The following is a 17,500-nucleotide window of genomic DNA, read 5'->3' as shown; positions in this document are numbered from 1 at the left end:
GCTAAAAACCTGATGATTTTTTAATCATCATCTTATTTCCTCATTAACTGTTAGTATCACAACCAAACACTCTCTTTTCTGCATTCTCCAAGAGGAGGAGACAAGAAGAAAGAAGGTGATGATCTTCTACTCTAGCATTCTTTTCTTGAACTAGGTCTCCCCTCAGATAGGCAATAAACTTGAGGAGGATGGTATATCTTATACCATCTCCAACAGAACTCTGAAATGGTTTCTTTGATTTCTCTCCCACGAATGTTACTTCAAAATCAGGGAAGCAAGCAACCTCAAATTTGAGTGAATGATCTAAGATTTTGATTACAAAATTTATTACATCTCCAGCACATACCAAGACACTTGTGCCACACAATACGCTGTACATCTTCAGCACCCTCACCTCCTCACGAAGTGAGGTCAGCTCTTCCAAAAGCCTGTCAGTTCTACCAGCTGGACGAGGCCACACAGAAAGCATGAATCTGGGAATACAATCAACGTTCTCCTCCTCAGGAGATACATTAGCACATGATGTCAAGCGGAGATGGAGGGATGGATCTCTCCGTCTTAACTCAAAAGCAGACTGTCTATTAATTTGCTTTGGGGAGAAAGGGAATCGTAAGGCACCTGTATTAAGAGGAGAAGATGCAGAATGTGAGGTTGCACCTTGAGTGGCCTGAAGCTTTGCACGCTTGCTAGAAGGGGGGGATGATGGAGAACGATCCATAATAGAATCGTGCAGGCGTAGATGCGAGTTGTTGTGTGATGTGGCGTTGCAAGGTTTACCAGCACAGGTGTAGACGAGAGTTGATCTCTGATGTTATGCGGTGCAATTTAGCCTCGTCGCTTACAAGCGCAAGGCAATTTAGCCTCCTCCCTTACAGACATAGCAACGACTTGTTGCCTTTGCCTTCCTGTGTGGCGATGGCGAATCTGTGTGCCTTCTCCTTCACTCGATGAACTCCCTTCGTCTGTGAATTCTTACAAACAATGGCACACACGAGATGGGGAAGCTTTTTTTACGCTTTTTAAGGAATTGTATAGTTGTAAAAGTACTTTGGTTTGCATAGTTTGGTAAGTGGTTTGCATAGTGGTTTGCAGAGTTTGGTAGTATCCTTTTGTTCACATAAGTTTGGCGAAGATGCATGGGAAAGTTAAGGTGTAAGCAAGTATGAAGCAATTTAGTATTTTTGATAGGATGGGTTGGCTTAAAAAGTTACCACGATTAGTGTAAGCCCATTTGGATTAGGGTAGGAATTCAACTTCCACATGCACGGAGTGTGTGGGTGCCTACAACCGGTTTATAGGAAAACTCACACAAGTGGGGAATGTTAAATGTTACTTTGTAATATTACGCTTTATGTTCATAAATACTGTGTGTTGATAACAAAACCAATTTGATAGGAGGCATAGTAAGGAGCATCTTATACTTAGGTACCATTGTAGGGAACGAATATTAATAGGTGGCCACAATGTGTAAAAAATGTTTGTTCATTAATTACCTTGTGATACTAACTTTAAATATAAGATTTTAAGGTTCATATAGGTTTTGGAATTTTGGGATTTTACCTTTGTGGTAGGGTTTGAGGGCGGTGACACTGCAGCCAGGGGCCGTTGCTCCAAGTGGCAACATGCCCAAGGGAGCCTCTCGGGCTACCCTACTGCCCTTGCCCCACCGACCATAGTTTTTCATGCTATTTTTTGGAAATGAAGGGTCTCCTGCACTTTAGGGTGTCCTTTCCCCCTTCATGTGTGGGACTGTCGAGTATTGATGGCGTGCAAGTAGGTGTGGAGAGGCGACATACAGGTGTGGAGAGTTGACATGCATGCAGCTGCATGCATGTTGAAAGAATGAAGAAGAAGGAGATTGTTAGCGCCTCGAGCTTTGCAGCGAGCTGGGTGATGTAGAGACCATGTCAACTTGGTTGAGAGGCTCGCCTCGTAGAAGCTCTTCATCAGAGAGGTCTAGCTCCCCTAAAGCTAGGTATGTCTCCATGGGAAGGGCTTATAGCCTGTTTCACTAGGTTCTAGCTTCCTTAATGCCTAGGAATGAAAAGATCTAGGCTTTGATGTAGTAGCATGGTAACGTCTTTTTTGAATGGGTACAACTCCCTGTAAAGCTGGATGTCATGGATGGTTGTAAGGGCTAGCTCGCAAAAATGCTCAGAACTCTCATCTTACAGAAACGGTGTCGATGGGAAACCCCTTTTTTTCAAATTTAAAAAAGGTCACACTAGTGGGCATGGCTTTAATATATATATATATTTTAATTTTTTTAACTAAGGTTGAGCATTTCTCTCTCTCTTTATGTCACATGAACACCTCTCTCTCTCTCTCTCTCTCTCTCTCTCTCTCTCTCTCTCTCTCTCTCTCTCTCTCTCTCTCTCTCTGAAGTTTGAAATTTCCTTTAAGGTCTCTTCTTTTTCTTATTTGTTGCATCATTAGCTTCTTTCATTTTGCCTTTCTTTTTGCTTGGATTTGTAATCCCTTTGTTAGCTTCTCTCTCTTAAGTAGTCCTCTTTTCAATTGGCATAACATCTGGTTCTACCTACTTGGTTTTTTCTAAAGTGATGACATTTATGGCCTTGGCTTTACCCTTCTCATCTGCACTGAATCTGCTAGGACCTGCTTCACTTTTAATCTCAATTCCATAATCATTGTGGACCTGTAGGGTATCTATGATGGACCATGGTAAAGGAAACACATCCTCGGTGATTTGTTGCATTATGGAGAATAATGACAAAGCTCCTTGTAATTGTAACAAGTGATTGGGAACCTCACTCTTCCACCATAAAACCCTCTACCACTAGTATTTCTTTAAATTTAGGGTGAATTTCTTCATGAGATCCAACATCTGCTTCAAATCCATTTTCATTTTGTTGTCTTTAACAGGTGTTGCAATTGCTGCAACTCGAATCACACTTGGAATAAGAATAGGAATAGTTTCCATTCTCCTAGTCTCTATCTTGATCTTAGGAACCCCCATCCCCATTTGGGTTAGCTATTGATATTTCCATTCCTTACTTTTTGTTGCACGCGCTGCATCCTTAAAAGCTGTAGGCTTTTTTAACTCCACCTTTCACCACAAATTGGGCTTTAAACTCTGCAAACAATGGTCTTTCTTCATCATGTGGGTGGGGTGCTCTGACACAAGGGCCCCATATAATTTCTCCCATAGGTCCACAAATTGCTTCACATAAGACTTTAGTGACTTAATCTCACCCTATCTTGATGGCATTCCAAGTCTTTTCAAAATCATTGACTTTACAAAACTCAACCTTTAAGGACTCTTTTAAAGACTCCACTGTAACTTCTATTGGTGGGTCTATAGCAACCAACTTTATCGTAAAGGGCTATAACCATTTTTGTGCATCCCCTTTGACACATATCTATAAGAGCCTCAAGACCTGTGCAAGATACACTATATGATTGCTTGTACAAGCAATTTCCATCTAGTCTAGGAAAAGTGAGACATCTTCACGTATGTTGCCATGGAGCTTTGGATAATTAAATGTGATAGTAACTTCCTTGTGAGAGCTGAAAGAACTTGAGCAAGCTCCTTAGTGGGGGCACAAAAAGTTGTTGGGTGGTGATAAAAGAAATGAAAACTTTGCCTCTCTAGCCACTCACCCTCCAACCTTAGAATTGAAGAGACATATAAGGGCTACGAACAACAACCGAACACCAAATACTTAGCGACACATGCCCAAAACAAGAACACCAAAAGTAGCATGATAAAAGGCTTAAAACAAGAGGAAAAAGGCTCATGAGCACATCAACATGAGCAAATAGGAGTCAAAGCTTCAAGCACATCAACAAAACCTTTTCTTTGTTTGCAAACCCAATCTTGCTTAAAACTTTCCCGACATAAAACCTTCACAAAAAACACATGAATGATTCTTCCTCTAATCAACTTGAGCCTTGACTTTTAGGATTTTCAAGCAACTGTTAACCATAAATAGTCTACAAAGCAAGTTAAGGTACTTAGAGGTTTTGCTTTGTAGCCATCACTCACCACCAAGAAAGAAAATTTCATTCAATCATACAACATGATTGGCCTAAAAAACCCACTATCTAAAGCATAGATAATTCACTTCCCTCCCAAATCTTTTGTTCCAAATATATCTATCACCTCTAATTGCATAGTTGTACCCACAAATTGTGCAAAACAAGCCTCCTCCCTTGTCCTTAATTCTCCATGAACACGCAAAGCCACACACTTTAAAAACTTTCATAATCACTTATTTGACACTAATAAGCTTTAATTCATACTCTTGTCATTCCAAACATGGAGAAATATGATGAAGACGGGTACAAGACAACACAACATGAGCTTGGGAGAAACCCTTGTACAACCCCCAAGGAGAGAGAGATGGGCTGGTTTTCTTGTTCATAAAGCGTCCTCACTTATAAAAATCATAGAATCTTGAGTGATGTGGAACTTTTGATTCCTTTTTTACCAGAACCCCCCAAAATATGTCGGCTCTACTACATTTCTTGCCATTTCTTCACATAAAAAACATCCCTTAAAGGGGGAATTTGATCAAACAGACACCAAATGTTACCAAAATTTTCAAGATTCCTTTTGACAGCATAATTAAGCTTTCCAAATAATTTCCCATCACTTTTTATAGGAATCATAGCTAGATTTTATGAGATACACACCACAACATCCTAGATACCATGCAATCTTGTGCATCATACTTTCCATGTGAAATGAACTCTAAACCATATTGCATTTGAATTTGTCCAAACAAAAACCATGTTAACATAAAATTTAGAGCAATACTAGAGAAAGAAAGAAGTCAATTCCAACATCCAACCTCCCGATAAGGTATTGACAAAGGGACACATTGTAGTATGTACACAAGTGGTCAAGGCCAACCACTATGCCGAGGGCATTGGGCATCCGTAACCTTAATCATGCATCCATATATAAATTCCACAAAACTAAGCCAAAAAAGAATCCCAACAATGTTTCAAACGGTTTATGCTCGCTATCAACTTGAGAAGTAGTACAGTCAACAACAAGGAAATGCGTGAGAAATTTTTAACAAATTTATGACAAAAGTGTGATACACCTAGAAACTTTCTAACTTCATTAAAGTTTTTAGGTGTAGGCCAATTTTGAACAGTTTGGACCTTTTTAGGGTCTACTCTTATGCAATGTGCTAAGACAATCCGACCTAAATATTCAGTTTTTGTTTGTAAGAATTGGCTTTTATCTGGGTTCACATACAATTCATTTTTTCTCAAGAGGTGAAAGCGTTCTTGGTGCTCTTCTTGAGGGTGACTAAAAACCAATATGTCATCAAAAAACACAATAACAAAGTCTTGATGGTCATTAAAAAATCTGTTCATTATGCATGCAAAAGTAGTAGGGACATGACTGAGTCCAAAGGGCATGACATTGAACTCATAGTGTCCTCATTGTGTGCAAAATACATTTTTAAATATGTCAAATGAATCCATGTAGACTTGATGATAGCCCTATTTCAAATCAAGTTTATTGAAAACACTTGCACCTTTACGCTTGTCTAGCTAATCATCCACTCTAGGGACTAGGTAGTGGTTTTTAACAATCATTTTTGGCCTGCCAGAGGCATGGGCATACTGTTCAATCCACTTTTTTTTCTCTAAGAAAATGCAATGATGGAGTCTCTATATTTATTGGTTTTCGGAAGGATTTGGGTGAGAAGTCCAAGTACTTTGGATTTTTTAAATCAATATGCATTTTTTTGCAATTTCGAAGACATCCCCTTATTTCCTATGATGTGTAGAAGCTAATGATGTCACACCCATTTCAAATGAGTTTTTTCAAGTAGTTTATTTGCCATGTTTTTTGCTTAGACTCAGACTTTGGCAGCAAATTTTGCTCTTGTGCCCACATTGAAGCTTTAAAAGTGATTTTGATGCTATGGCATGTTAGTCCCATGTTGGATGTATCCCCCCATGTGGTTAGTTTGTGAATTGAACCCCCCAATTAGAGTAGATCTAAGATTTTCAATTTTTTGCCACAATCTATGGTCCGTATGCACAACGGTAGTACATTGGGTACATTTGGAGAGCCCAAACGCTCTCCGAATGCACCCAATGCTCAATGGTTGAGCAATGGGTGCATTTGGAGCGTTTGGGCTCTCCAAATGTACCCAATGTACTACCGTTGCGCATACGGACCATATCTATGGTCCGTATGCGCAACGGTAGTACATTGGGTACATTTGGAGAGCCCAGATATGGTCCGTATATGCGCAACGGTAGTACATTGGGTACATTTGGAGAGCCCAAAACGCTCTCCGAATGCACCCATTGCCCAACCATTGAGCATTGGGTGCATTCGGAGAGCGTTTGGGCTCTCCAAATGTACCCAATGTACTACCGTTGCGCATACGGACCATAATGTACCCAATGTACTACCGTTGCGCATACGGACCATAGATATGGTCCGTATGCGCAACGGTAGTACATTGGGTACATTTGGAGAGCCCAAACGCTCTCTGAATGCACCCGTTGCTCAACCATTGAGCATTGGGTGCATTCGGAGAGCGTTTGGGCTCTCCAAATGTACCCAATGTACTACCGTTGCGCATACGGACCATATCTGGGCTCTCCAAATGTACCCAATGTACTACCGTTGCGCATACGGACCATAGATATGGTCCGTCGTATGCGCAACGGTAGTACATTGGGTACATTTGGAGAGCCCACACGCTCTCCGAATGCAGCCAATGCTCAACCATTGAGCATTGGGTGCATTTGGAGAGCGTAAATGGTTGAGCATTGGGTGCATTCGGAGAGCGTTTACAGAGAGCGTTTACGCTCTCCAAATGCACCCAATGCTCAATGGTTGAGCATTGGGTGCATTCGGAGAGCGTTTGGGCTCTCCAAATGTACCCAATGTACTACCGTTGCGCATACGGACCATAGATTGCCTGAGTGGCAAAAAATTAAAAATCTTAGATCTACTCCAATTGGGGGGTCCAATTCACAAACTAACCACATGGGGGGATACATCTAACATGGGACTAACATGCCATAGCATCAAAATCACTTTTAGAGCTTCAATGTGGGCACAAGAGCAAAAATTTCTGCCAAAGTCTGAGTTTGAGCAAGAAACATGGCAAATAAACTACTTCGAAAAACTCATTTGAAATGGGTGTGACATCATTAGCTTCTACACATCATAGGAAATGAGGGGATGTCTTCAAAATTGCAAAAAAATGCATATTGATAGATACACGTTCGTTTCAGCATATACACTTTGGGATATACACATATGTAGAAAGGAAATGATGGGAAAAACATGGTAGTAATTCAAGGAAAAGGCATCAAGGGCCATTGCAACAAAGGGAGATCCACATCATGCACAATTATATCACTGAAGCCCAAGTTTGAGGCTCAAACTTGGGTTTGAGCCTTGTGTGTTTCACAAGACTCAAGCCCAAGTTTGAGGCTCAAACTTGGGTTTGAGCCTACTCTTCTACAGTAGACATTTGGGCCGAAGGATGAGGGGAGGGAGAGGGATTTTTGAGTAATCCCATAAAGCTAAATTGGGTTTATGTAGGTAGGGTTATATATATAATAGTGGTGCATAACTACTATCAAAAGACCGGGACCGGGACCAGGCTTGGGCTTGGGCTTGGGCTTGGGCTTGGGCTTCGGTTTCGGTGAAGAAACTTGGGATTGGGGGAAGAAACTGGAACTGCAATAGAAGTTTTACCGCCTTGGGGAAAGAAACCAGAATTGGAACAGAAGTTTAACCACCCATAAACTCTTGCTTTCTTTGCTCCATCTCCATGGAGGAAGAGAGGGAGGACATAAGTTTTACTGCCCATAAACTCTTGCTTTCTTTGCTCCATCTCCATGGAAGAAGAGAGGGAGGACATAGAGGAACAGAGGGCGTGCATAGAAGAGGATAGGACAGCAAAGAGAGGCCCCGCGTGTTGCTCTATGGAGTTGCTCCATCTCCATAGAAGAAGAGAGGGAGGAGAGGGCGTGGGTAGGAAAAGAGGCCCTGCATGGGTGGAGCAGCAAAGAGAGGGCATGGGGGGTAGCACAACAAAGAGGCCAATGAGGGCGTGGGTAGAAGAGCGAGCCCACATGGGCAAGGAGAGAGGGAGAGGGAGTACCCTGCTTGCTTCTTCCATGGCTTCCCCCTCAAATTTTGAATTTTGAAATTTGAAAATAAGAGGCCTTTCACACTATACCTTCAAAGGAAGCCCTTTCACACGATGCCCAATAAACACGTTGGCCATTTGCATATAAACAATTATAACAAAATCCTAGCATACGCAGAGCACATACCATTTTTTTTGACATACACAGAGCGCATCTAGATTTCAAGCGCGCAGAGCACAGAACGCGGGGGTTGGTCTTTGGCATTTAGTGTGGATCCCTCCTATGGTTATATGTGCTTAGCGCAAGTAATGAGGTTTCTCGAATGGTTCAATGCATAGGCGTAGAACCCCATCTTGCCCCATGTGGTATAATCTTTCTACAAGCATAGTCAAAGATACGGATCCTTGAATCATTGCTTGCTTTTTTGTGATTGGCAATAAAATGTCTAGCCAACCAATTGTCATTAGCAACACATATTGTTCACTCCATTTAGGGATCATCTTGATGTTGAACAAATATGCATCTGGTAAATCATCATGTACACCCTTTGACCAGTAAGCAACACAGATGGTCTGCTCATTGATGAGTGGTGCATGGCCCACCTGGCTAATTCCCCACCGACATTCATCACTGGCACGTGGTAGTGGATACGAGGATCTTTGCCAGTGATACTACAGCTATACTTCATTGACGGGTCTACCTACCAAGAGTGATGGCACACTTATCTTGCCAGGTCACTCACTAGCGGTTTCACATTGACCATTGTACATACTACCTTTTCAGGTTGTCCTCCCTTTATGTTTTTTGTAGACCTCTACTATCATTTTGTATTGTGTGAAGAAGAAGAAGAAGAAGAAAAAGATGTTCAGCCTCCATCTTTGTGTGAAGAAGAAGAAGATTTTCAGGCTCCATCTTTGTGTACTCTTGTGTGTGAGTGTGTGTGTGCTTGCAAGAGCTCAAGCTCTCTCCTCTCTATCTCTTGGCAACACAAAGTAGTAGTACTTAGTGTGCAAGTACAAAGATAAGGTAGCCTTAGAGTGATGCGCATATATACAATGCACGGGGGAAAAAACCTCCTAAAGAGGAAAAAGTGCCCCAGTGGTCCTAAGTGTTTTCACACACATCACTAACATAATATCATAACAAATCTCCCTTGGGATTGATGCGGTGAACATGAGCTCGCACTTATGTATTGAGAAGTGTTGGTCTCTATGGACTGACATCAATCCACAAAAGGGAGTAAGCCCAAAGCTTTGCAAAAAGCTTCAAACTTCTCACGTTGCAAAGCCTTTGTGAAAAGATCTGCAAGGTTGTCCTGTGTTGGCACATAAGCCAAGTTGATCTCTCCTGCTGAGAGTCTCTCCCTAACATAGCGATAATGTACCTCAATGTGCTTTGTACGAGCATGAAATACTAGATTTCTTGCAACTGCCAGTGCGCTTTGACTGTTAGTGTAGATGGTGGTGGCAGCATCTTGTCCAACACCCAAATGAGCTGCAAGGCGTCTGAGCCAAACACACTCAATTGTAGCTGTGAAAGCTACCATGTACTCAGCTTCACAACTAGAAGTGGCCATTGTAGGCTGCTTCTTGCTCAACAATGATATATAAGAGCTACCAAGCATGAATCAAAAATTGCTAGTGGACACGTGTGTGTCATAACAACCAGCCCAACCAGAATCTGAAAAAGCATGCAAATTTGGAACCAATGATCCCCCCTTGGGATAAAACAATCTAAGGTGTGTAGTGCCACTCAAGTAACAAAAGATCCGCTTAACTACTTACCAATGCCTAGAAACTAGGCAATGCATAAACTTGCTTATTTGTGAGACTGCAAACTGAATATTTAGCCTCGTAATGCATAAATAAATAAGACAACCAATTGCCTACTACTGATATAGAGGGTAACGTCAAAGTAGTCTCCAACATCATGAAGACTAAGCTTCAAACCTATTTCCATATAGGAGTAGCAATAGGTTTGCAATCCTCAAGACCAAATTTGCGTAGCAAAGTCTCAATGTACTTTGTTTAACATAAAGCATAACCTCCATCACATTGCTTAAACTGAATGCTCAAATAATGATGTAAGAGGCCCAAATTTGACATATCTCAAGAGCTGAATTCAATTCAGCCTTAAAATCAACAATATTCATCTTGTTTGGACCAGTGAGCAGCATGTCATCAACATAAAGAACAAGTATCAAAAGTACATCATCCACATGCTTGACATACAAAGTGCTTTCTATTAGACTATTACAAAAACCGTGCAATGAAATATGCATGAATCTTCTCATACCAAGCACGAGGTGCTTGCTTTAAACCATACAATGCTTTCTTTATTTAACCTGCACACTTTGTTCTCTTGCTCTTTCTGAACAAAACCACGAGGCTGTGTTACATACACTTCCTCATGCAAGTCAATATGTGGAGAGCCAGTGGAATACACTCAAATGAAGCCTCTCTCAGAGTACAGAACTGAAGGAAGCTTCCAATTGAAGCAAATAGCCACGACGTCAAACAAGCATTCAATGCTTGTATGAAGACAAACAAGGAGGCCAATTCCAGCTTGTGTGAAGACAAACAAGGAGGCCAATTCCAGCTTGTGTTTTCTCGTCAAGCTCAAAAGCCAGACACTCTAAGAGTATTCAAGTATCTTCATGTGAAAGATCTCTCATATGCATACAAAGATATAGATGGCAATGAGTATCAACTATACCAGGGACCACCAGTTGATCCACTTGGTGCTAGGACGTTTCAGCAGAACGACACATGCAAGGACTATGGAGTAGCCCACCTTCTAGTGAACTGTCCAACAAGCAAAGAGAAGCCAATAGAAAGTGCTATGGAAGGTCAAGACACCACAAAGCCTCAGGAGCAGAATTCTCCTAGAGCATCCACTCACTTGTCTTCCAAGGCATCTTCTCCACCAAGGTCCCCTCAAATGAGACAAATTCTACCCCCGATAGTACGACAAATCTCTTGAAGTCTCAGGTTATAGAGCTACAAGCTGACAACGCAAAGCTAGAAAAGCTAAAGGAGCATCCATGCAGTTCCTTGTCAAAGAAGAAGAACAACAGCATGAAAGCTCTGAGACAAGAAGACAAAAGGAGGTTGAAGACTTACAAAAAGCAAATTCTACAAAGGATAGAGTGGACGACACAGGCAAAGAACAAGTTGCACATGCCAACCAAAAGACTCTAGAGAATCCAAGAGCAGAGCCTACAAAAAAGGATGTAAAAGCATCAGATCAATCACACTTCATCAAGGATTCAACGAACGTTGCAAATACCGAATCATCAAGGAGTCTAGAGCAAGCACAACCATCCCAACAAATCTTTGTGCAACCGCTGCCAAATCTGAAGATAGGAGATGCTACTTCATCAAGCTTCAAGCCACAAACTCCACAGGAAACATCACCAATAGTGCTGCCAATAGCAGTTCATGCTACAAATGACCACAAAGATTCATATGTTCACCCTGCGAGGATTGTCATGAGCATGCAACACAAAGATGGATCTCGACAACAAAGGTTAGCTCTCATTGACATGAGTGCAAATAAGAATATGATGTCCCATTGAACTTGGCGTTCGCTAGGTGAGCCTAATCTCACTTCAACAACCAAGTTTGTGCAAAAATCTGCAAATGTGTTTGGTGATTGTTTAGGAGTCATTGAAATCTCATGGGAGATAGAAGAATACTCTGAGACAGGCAAGTATTTTGTCATGGCTCCAGGGAATCTACATGAAGAACTAGTTCTCAGTCGAGCATGGATGGCAAAAGGGAACTGCATAATAGGTTGGACCTTTCGGCACATGACGTTCTTTAATGTAGAAAGAAAGGTAGTGGTCGTACCACTCTATGAAGGAGTACCAGCAACATCCCCAAAGGTGTTGAAGCATATAAAGTCTCAACCAAAGAGACCTGCAATGGACAAAGGGAAAGCCAAGGTTGACGAATCTGCTTGTCCACATTTGCCAAAATCATCAGTCCCATCCTCAGCATCCAACCACAGTTGTCTCACCAATCCACTCACAAAGGAGCAAAAGACGTCCTCATCAACGACAACAAGGCGGTCTAATAGGACACAACAGGGAAGCCAACAATGTAGCAAGATCTACCAACCAAAGTACCCCATCACTCAAAGATCAACAACAAAAGATGCAGCAAGTTCTGGTGCCAAAACCAATGGTGGAAGCACATAGAACCGGTGAGGGTGACAAATATGTTTGGGTAGAGCGTCAAAGAACAAACAAAGTCAAATCAAGTGGACGGCTTTCTACTATCAATTCATTGGAGGCACAAGGGTACAATGAAGGCAATCGAGAGCTATGGCTACTAAAACCAGAGTTCTTAGCTTATAAAGTGTCTTCCACGACAATAACTCCAACAAAAGGACAACAAAGCCAAAAGACAACCACTCAAAGGTCAAAAGCAGGGTACAATGAAGCCAATCGAGAGCTATGGCTACTAAAACCACAGTTCTTAGCTTATAAAGTGTCTTCCACGACAATAACTCCAACAAAAGAACAACAAAGCCAAAAGACAACCACTCAAAGGTCAAAGCAAAAGCAGAGGCAATAAAAGAAAAGACGTCAAAGGTCAACTAAAGCTTCAACTTTGGAAGCGTCCACAACCTATGCAAGCTTTCGACAAGAATGGATCCCGAAGGAAAAGTTAGCTCAAATGTCGTCCAAAGGAAGAACCAACCTTGTTCGGATCCAAGTCAGAAGCTTCACCACCAAAGATAGTAGCAACAGGGGGTGGGTTGTTCCACAAGACCTCCTCAAGGCACAGGACTACTATGAAGGACAATCTCAAATTTGGCTACCAAAAGCTCTAATACAAAGCCAAGCAAGGAGTATAGCCTCACAAGCAAATAAGCCTCACCAAAGACAGTAACAACAGGGGGTGGGTTGTTCCACAAGACCTCCTCAAGGCACAGGACTACTATGAAGGACAATCTCAAATTTGGCTACCAAAAGCTCTAATACAAAGCCAAGCAAGGAGTATAGCCTCACAAGCAAATAAGCCTCACCAACCACTCAAGCCAATCATTGGAGGCCCATAAAAACTACCACATCAAACCTACTTCAACTGGCCAAAGCAGGGTAGCAAGTGACACCAAGTACTCACTTGAATAGAGCCATAACAACTAAGCTAGAACAATAGTGGGTGCCAAAGAAACTCTCTACTGTCAAAAAACCTCAAACATCTTCAAGGCCAACATCTACCACAGGTAAAATATGGGTCCCTAAGAGTTGTTCTAGTGAAGATAATAAAGAAGCACAGATTCAACAGTTCAAAGAAGGTGAACCATTGTCTTCACAATTCTTCATGACCATCAACCCTATTTTTGATCCAAGCCCAATTCAAGATATGGATCAAATAGTGGATGAAATACTTTGCCAATGGGGAGTTTGATAACTATCAAACAATAGCAGCAGGAGTACTTACAAGGCTGCAGCAGTTTCCTTAACCTCTCAAACAACTATAACTGCAAGCAAGCTACAATTGGAAGCCTTGATTGCACAATGAAGACTATCAACCACCAAACTTCCTGGAAAAGGTACAATAGGTTCATATTTGTGTACTTCAAGACACAATCAAAGAAAGTCCAAGTCACCACCAACCCAAAACTTGTTGGTAGGCACAAGAGTCAAGAGTCGGGTAGCCAAGCCAGAAAATGTGCAAGGCATTAGTCCCAGATCTTCATGTCCATAATAACTTTTATGTATGAGTCGTAGTTACTAGTAGGCTACTGCTCAAGCTAGAGAGTTGAGCTATTAAGTGTGTCGCTCATGCTAGATGAGATGAGCATAAGAGTCCAAGTCTATTATTGTAAATGTTGGTGGAGAGGCGGAGAGTCCTACACTCACGCACATGTGCACGGTAAGGAGAGTGGAGAAACCTCGACATCAAAAGCCCTTTTAGAAAGTAATGGAAACTATTATAGCTCTTTAAAGTGCTCTATGTGCTACATTTACTTCTAAAAGAATCCATTATTACTCTTCTCGCACAACATATCGTTTTCATTGCATACTTTGTGAATGCATACTAGGGTGTCCCACACTTGGACACATGCATCAAGAACGCTTGTTGCTTCCACCCATGCACCATCATCACATGAGATACTCTCTAAGGAGAACTCCAGGAAATGTACATAATCAATAAGATCAACAAGCCACGGGACTGTTTCCCACTGGGTTTTTCCCCTCGGCTAAATCAGGTGTTAAGCACCATAATTCTTTTCTTTCTCAATAAAGACATTATTGGAAACTTCAATCTACACCATCCAGGTACAAGGAGAGCCACCACAGCCATGCAAAATCAAAGAGCGCTAATAGAAAACTCTACCAGTCGAATGAGGTTCACCGATCCAGTCAAAGCCTCTTCATACAGGAGTGCTTCTTTGCCATAAGTCGTGCCATGCTAATCTTCTCGAATGACAACTCAAGTCAGCATTCACCTAGACTGCAACAAATCAAATTCCCACGACAGCTACCCTTGGACACCTCATTACCAGTGTCCCAGGACGGACACTGAAATAGGAAGGGGATAGTGTTTTCGGGACAAGTCAATAGCAAGTCAACGAGAAGCTGCTAAGTCGATGAAGAAGTAGTTTATGAGGCAGAAGCGGGAGATTAAAGCGGAAGCTTTAAAAAGGCAAAGTTAAAGTGACATGGGATGCAGGAAGCGGCTACTTGAAGACTCAGGAAGCGGCTATGTGAAGAATTGATTTATTTTCGCGCACTTACCCATTTTAATTAAAAGCCGCAGAAATCCTTGTAAATATCTTGCCGATTGATTAGAAGAGCCATGGGCTTCCACCTTGTAATTTTAGCTCTTTAATTAAGTATGAAACCACTTCTAAAAAAGCCTAGGTATATAAGTCAATTTCTAGGTTTTTAGAGGATACTCACTTTAGCTGCACTTACAAGAGCTTACACAAAGAGAAGAAGGTGATGCTTGCAGCGCTTCCTACGTGCACCTATATATTGTAATATTTCTCCGTTCTAATGCAAATATAAACATCCGTACAAGACATGCATACATCCTATACATGTACAAAGACATGCATACACATACCATAACATGACAAAAGGACATAGCCTTCACATTCCTCACATGAGTAAATGTTTCCAGCACATCTATACACATGTCTAACCCATGCATCACATGCGTACACATACCCATGCCATCATTCCACATACTCCAACAATGTAATGACAGTCCTACACATACTACGACTATGCCTAACACATCCATCACCCATGCTAGACCATATGCACATACCAATGACATCCCATACCCATCAAAGTCCTCCTACCATCATGCAAATACATCATTAAACATGTCATAATGGTGTTCCACCATGATGTACACATTCATATACATGTCCCACACATGTAAAGAGACCACCACACATCCCTCACACATTCTTTGACCCCTTGCGCACATCTTTCCACATCCCTAGCCATGTGCACATGTGATGCCATACTTTCCCATGTTTTCCATATACATATACATCCGTACCATACCTTTACATGTCCCAACATCCCTTCCTAGAAAAACTTGATCCATACACATCCCTGCACATGCCATAATATCTCTCATATCCATGCCAGGAGATGCGTACCCATTCCTTCATGTCTATATATGTGTTGCACACATCTTACCCACATGCAACCACATCCTATATCTAATTCCCATGCATTATGTGTTGCTTAATTATGAACATCCACATTTTTAATTCATATTTCCTTACCCTCCCTACCCTCCCTTCTCCCATTTGTCTCCTTAGACATTGTGTTTATGACACGCCTGTTGATGTATGTCAAACATTTAAGGTGGCATTGATAATTTCTTTTGATTATAAACTCCTTGACTATATTGCGTAATGGTTTTCACATTTCCATAGATTGATACGTGATTAGTCTAGAGCTGATGTCATTCATTATGGGACCAAAAATCTGGCTTTGATATTCAAAGAATCCTATGTAGAATGCATCCCCAAAGGTCTGCAGCTGATGAGCCAATAGGAATTGCAATCTAGCATATAGTCCCATGAGCACTGACAGTGGTGGTGCAATCTATAAATTCCAGCTCAATCTGTCTCTTCCTTCTAGAAACCGAGTCAAGGTAACCCTCATGTGGATTGTGTCATGGAATTTCTCAATGCATAGTATAAGCATTTTGTAAATTTTGCCAAGCATTATACATGCGAGGTTGGGCACTCCCTTGAAGTAGTTTATACATTGTTTGAGGGTTTGGAGCATGTAGGATTCTCTCGCTGCTTAGCTCCTTCAGGTTGGGGTAGTAGAAGATAGTTTAACCATGTTGGCCTACTATGCTTTATACGTTCATAATCCTCCCAATTCCTTCTTCGTCTTACCAGGGACAAAAGATAGGATCAATGCAAAGTGCCCTTACTGCTCTCGCATATGTGGTCCTGCTATTTGGACATTTCTTGAACTAGGATATTCTCCAGGTTGGGTGATTTTGCATATTTGCCTTTGATTGCCATTGCTCTAAGGAGACTGGTTCATATCCACCTATTTCTTCCTCCACACAGTGTGGTTGTAATCTCTCTCTTGCCTTTTGCACTTCATGCTTCATAAGAGCATATGGGAGCAATGGTTGGTTCCATTTGTTGTTGGTCGCCTCTCCCTGTTTCTGGAACATAAATTGGCGCAATGTATTAATTTTCTCTCCCATTCCATGCATTCCTTTTGTACAAGCTCAAGGCACTCAGCAATGTATACTCGGAGTTCCATCTCTGCTTGAGAGTAGTCAGCGCTTGAGCTGGCTATTGGTGCTTGGGAGGTGCTAGGGGCTTCTTCTTTTGTTACTGAGTCTAGCATATCCAAGTTGAAAGATTCCCAATCTTGAGGTACTTTAGGGAGTGGGAGAATTGGTTGACTTTCTATTTGTGTGTGGCTTCCCTTCTTGCTTCTTCTAGTTGTACCTGTAATTACTTTACTTGCACTGCCAAGTCTTTCTCTTTGGTTAAGAATATCTATGTTAGTAGATTGACTTGTAGTTATTTGGCTTTGACCTGGTCGGCCAGATTTTTATTTTCCTTTTTAAGTGCTTTGTCAGCTTACATCACAGCAGGGGCAACCAACTCTGGGTCTATTATTTAGCAGCTGATTCAATGCCTCTTGTGACCACATCCTATGCTCATTTGCCACTTTAAGAGCTATGTGGAGCTGATTTGACTCTTGCTCCTTTATTTGTAGCTCTTTCTCAGCTTTGATGGCACACTTCATCATCAGATTCAATCTTTCACTAAAATCTGTAGCCCTTTGCTACTCAGCATCCACCAAGCTTTCTTTTACAGCTATTTCCTCTTGTAGGTTGACCATTTCTTCATTATTCTTGATCAAGAACCC

At 41.6% G+C, this 17,500-nt stretch overlaps 1 long non-coding RNA gene across 1 annotated transcript in view; it reads right to left on the bottom strand.

Annotated features, from left to right (window-relative positions):
* Nucleotides 1–17,500, bottom strand: part of LOC147621728 (uncharacterized) — a 97,185-nt gene that overhangs the window by 190 nt on the left and 79,495 nt on the right. The gene's annotated exons all lie outside the window — the stretch shown is intronic.

This window comes from Cibotium barometz, chromosome 29 (genome assembly GCF_041138505.1).
Source record: "Cibotium barometz isolate CiBa-2024 chromosome 29, ASM4113850v1, whole genome shotgun sequence".
NCBI lineage: Eukaryota > Viridiplantae > Streptophyta > Polypodiopsida > Cyatheales > Cibotiaceae > Cibotium > Cibotium barometz.
The sequence above is the reverse complement of the archived record's forward strand: the minus strand, read 5'-3'. Positions and strand labels throughout refer to the sequence as shown.